This window comes from Mus pahari, chromosome 2, assembly GCF_900095145.1.
Source record: "Mus pahari chromosome 2, PAHARI_EIJ_v1.1, whole genome shotgun sequence".
Taxonomy (NCBI): Eukaryota; Metazoa; Chordata; class Mammalia; order Rodentia; family Muridae; genus Mus; species Mus pahari.
The window spans coordinates 20,694,489-20,698,947 of NC_034591.1; positions in this window are offsets into that span (position 1 = coordinate 20,694,489).

The window sequence follows — 4,459 nt, forward strand, 5'->3', positions numbered from 1 at the left end:
AGGCATGCACGCGCGCTCGCGTACACACACACATTTGAAAAGCAATAAAAACAAATCCTTAAAAACACAAACCACATGTTTTCCATCTAGTTATAGATGGAGTGGGGCACACACGGGGAGCCAATGGCAGTCTAGGGCCTCTGGGGGAAGAAGAAGTCATTGTCTTTAATGACATAGTGCTGTTGAGTTGCCTCTATACTCATGACTGTATGGACAACTCCAGCTAGACCCAGTGAGCCACAAAGAAAACCCAACCCAAGGCAGAAAGACATGGGTGAGATAGGAACATAGTGGTAGGAGATGGCGCTGTTTGTAAGGATGGGGGAGGGTGAGAGAGGTGGAGGGTTAAGTGCAGAGAGAATGTATTATATATAAATATATGAAATTGTCAATAAATGACAAAGGAAAAACCCACATGTGCCTGCAAGGTAGTGAATGGATGCAACAGCTACTTAAATGTACATTCACCATAACATAAAGGATCGCACAGAGGAGAACCTGAAACCTACCCAGGACCTGAGGTTGGCAATGGCACTGCCACAAGAAAGACAAAGCAGGGGACTAGGGACATGCAGGCCCTGAGTCATTCCAAAGCCATCCAGCTGGACAGCTGAGTCAGTGGATCCCAGCCTGAGTACAGGACAGACTTGGACTAGTGCAACCTGAGGGGATGTTCCTGTCAGCAGTGTGAAGGATGGAGGCACAGCTCTGCACTGCCATCAGAAGAAGCCCAAGGAAGTCCCTTAACCACAGAATTAGGTTTCATGATGAGGGCTGGCCAGAGAACTCTCCCAACCTCACATGAAACCTGCCTGCCTCTCAGCAAACAAGTGGGTGACTGCATGCGATCAGCACATAGATATTAGTTCAGAAACCTAGAAGATGTATCTTGGCTGTCTGTCACACTGAGCAGAATAAGTAGCAAGGATCTGTTGGTGTCATGCCTATTATCAGCCCGTAACTCATAGAGAAGTAATCAATTCTTCATGGCTGAGCGGTATCCTGTAAGTCTACAATTTCTGATCCCCCTGAGTTCTCTCCCACAAAAGACCACAGTAATCGTAAAGGTATTATCTATATACAGTGTTTGTCTGCTGCTGGTTAGGCAAATAACAAACCAAAATGCCTGCTCAGGGGAATTAACAGTCTCATTTGTCACTAGTTGGCACAGCAAACTTTTGGTCCTCTTTCTTGCTGATTGAGTAATGGTCTCTGAAAAGGAAAGTGAAAGGTGGAATGCTTCTCTGAGATGGGAAAACTGATAAAAGAAATTGACTACTCCAATCTCTCTCATTTCAATGAGGCACTCTTTCTGTTCAGATTAAATGAGCATGTCAAAATAAATAAGAAAGTATGGTTGCTGGGTATGGTGGAAGCTAGGTCCCTGGTGGAGGAAATCAATCTGGAGGTGGGAGGGGGTATCACTCGCTTCTTGCTTGAGGAAGCCCTTCTTCTTGTTTAGCATGGACCCATTTCCTCCTGTCACTGCGACACACTCTAACCACCATCTAAGCGCTTTGCCTTGGGAAGGCACGGTGGGCTTTTCTGGACTGCTGCCACTTGCAGTTGGAGCTATGCATCCAGTTCTTAAGCCCTCCCATCTCCTGTCCTTCCTCTATGGTCCACGAGGGTAGACTTGCCATTTGAGCAGTGGGAGCCTTTGACAGTCATCGATCATGTTTTAAGACTCTTCTCCATCCTGCTGAACACAAGATGCCATTTGTGTTTGTTTGAGTTTGAACCTAGATTGGATGGCACAAACCTGCTTTCTGCTGCTCAGAATCCATCTTTCTTTCTTCAGAAGATAAGTAATATGGTGAATTGAGTGATGTCTCCTTCCTCCATTATTGGCTTTATGTTTTTTGTTGGATTGGCTCCAATCTCAGCAACTATCAGTTAATCTCATTTGGTTGCCATAGTGATTGATTTGGGGATGGGGAATCAAATGAACTCAGAGCCATCTCTGGAGATATGAATAAAAGGTCACTCCCAGCTTAGACCCTCTGGAACACCCAGAGGGAAACTGGGACCATGAAGAGAGCCAGCATCAGAAGGCAGATGTTGTAGGATATCTGGTGAGGAAATCGTTGGGCAGGTTAAGTGTATACAGAGGATTTTCAATGTAAAGGCTAGTAAAATTATTTATACATAATTAAGCTCATTTGAACCATTTTTTTGGTCGTAAGTAATAATGTGACCTCAGGACACACTTGCCATGTGGCCATAAGCTTGCTATCAGTCTTCTCTATGTGGGCGTGGCCCAGGACACTGGTACATCTTCAAACAGAATCACCTCCGCAGGTTCTTTCTTTTGCATGTCTCTATGTGCAGTATGGCATTGTCTAGGTTCTTGGGCTCACACTACGTTGCCTTGTGATAGCCCTGTCCCCGGTAAAGTTTGCCATTGTTTCTCTGCTCCCATCTCCATGAACTCTTGTACCCCCAAGCACCCACTCTGTGCCATTTCTTGTCTCACACAAAGTGTCCGTCCCTACAGCGGCAGTCAGCCTCAAAGTTAGACTCTTTGGGCCCACCAGCTCTTCTTGTGAGGGACTGTCCTGGTCTTGCTTGCTGCTCACAGCATTGTTGGGTTCTGCCACTGGGTGTGAGCACATCCACTATCCACTTCCCAGGGGTGTGCGACACTACAAAGTGCTTACAGGTACCATTCTTCTGTGACTTAAATTGGCATTTCCTTAATGATCAGTGACATTAAGTGATCTTTTTGAATCTTATTGTCCACTCTCCTTTGTGGAAATGTCTATTCAGGTCTATTACGCACGCCTCATCCTGTGTGTGTGTGTGTGTGTGTGTGTGTGTGTGTGTCCATCTGTCTGTCTGTCTGTCTGTCTGTCTGTCTGTCTGTCTGTCTGTGTGTGTGATCTGTGTGGATGACAGAGTCTTTTACTGCCGACCCTTGAGCTTCTGGGAATTCTGTCTTTGCTTCCCATCTTGTCAGAGGAGCACTGGGATTACAGGCACATGCTACCTTTTACATTGTCCTAAGAATTCATGTTTGAGAAAGTGTTTTACCATGGAACTATCTCTCCCCACCCCCCCACCTTCTTTGTCTATTTTTGAATCAGTGCTTATTTAAGTGCTAGTGAGGCGAGTTCCTTATGTATTCTGCCTACTACCCATAAGGAAGTGATAATATATACTTCAATACTGATAAGAAGAAATTTCAGATGTTTCACTAAAGGAAATAACAGGTGAATGAGGTCAATGTCAATACAGACAATGAAACACCAGATATCAAACAGAGAAAGGTTCTTACGGGACACACTAAGCCTCCCTTGGGGAGTCCCAGTCATCTGTCCTCTTTGAGAGCTTCCATCCACAATATGGAGGCTGTGGTTTGTAATCGCCTACACTGCTGCCTTTTGACTTATCCTATCAGTATAATGAGTGGACCACCTAGGATGGAGCCATTGCATTGAATGACTGCAGAGTTACACTTCTTGGGACAGAAATGGAGCCTGCTTCCACGTTCTTCTGCAGATGTGCCAAGGGCTCTGGCCAGTACTGGCAGGCAACACTCCAGAGGCTTATTTAACATAAGAAATCTCAGAACTTGCTTTGTTAGGAAGGAAGGAAGGAAGGAAAAGGACCAGGCATTAGTGGATGTAGCTTACATCGTCTTAAGAACAATCCTGTGATGCTGCCATTGTGAAACACCCAGGTGGGCTCATCTCTGATGCTGCTATGGTCTGAAGTGGTCCTCAGGTTCAGATGCTGAATCCTAACAGCCAGTGTGACAAAAACGAAGAGACTGAGCATTTTGGCAGTGATATGCCTTACCATGTGCACTTGCCACAAATTAGAATTACCTGAGTAGAGAGCCATATCTGAAGAACTATCTGACTGTAGATTGACATAGGAAGGTCCACCCTGATTGTGGGTGGGACCCTCTGGTAGCAGCCCAGATAAAGTAATGATGTCACTGGCTTGATTTGTCCTGCTGCTGCTATGAACTCCTTCTCTGATATCAGAACTAGCTTTTCCACCATTGACTAAGGATTAGAGCATTTTAGGAACGCTTGGGGATCCCAGAGCCAGGTGGAGACTGCCAAGGCACTCAGCCTTGCAGGCTGAGCAACCTCTGGATTGTTGACTTTCCCAGCAGGAGACAGCCACTGTGGGATGACTCCAATCTGTGAGACAGCCAGCACATCAGGTATAGTTCAGCTGCTCTTTTAACATAAAAACTATTGATAAATTCTTGGAGCCCTTGTAAGACAGGCCCAAGGGTTTATTCTTCTCATCTCACCATGAGGTTACAAAGAAAAGACAGACTCTTTCTAAACACCAAGTCACATTGACTTCAGGTCTGCAGGAAGGAAAGAAAGAAATTTCTGCTGTCTGTAAACCACCTGGGTTGTGGGGTTTGTCACAGAGTCCACTGAACAAGGCAGCTGTGTTGCATAGCTGCTCTTTGTAATAAGAAATGTGACCCAGT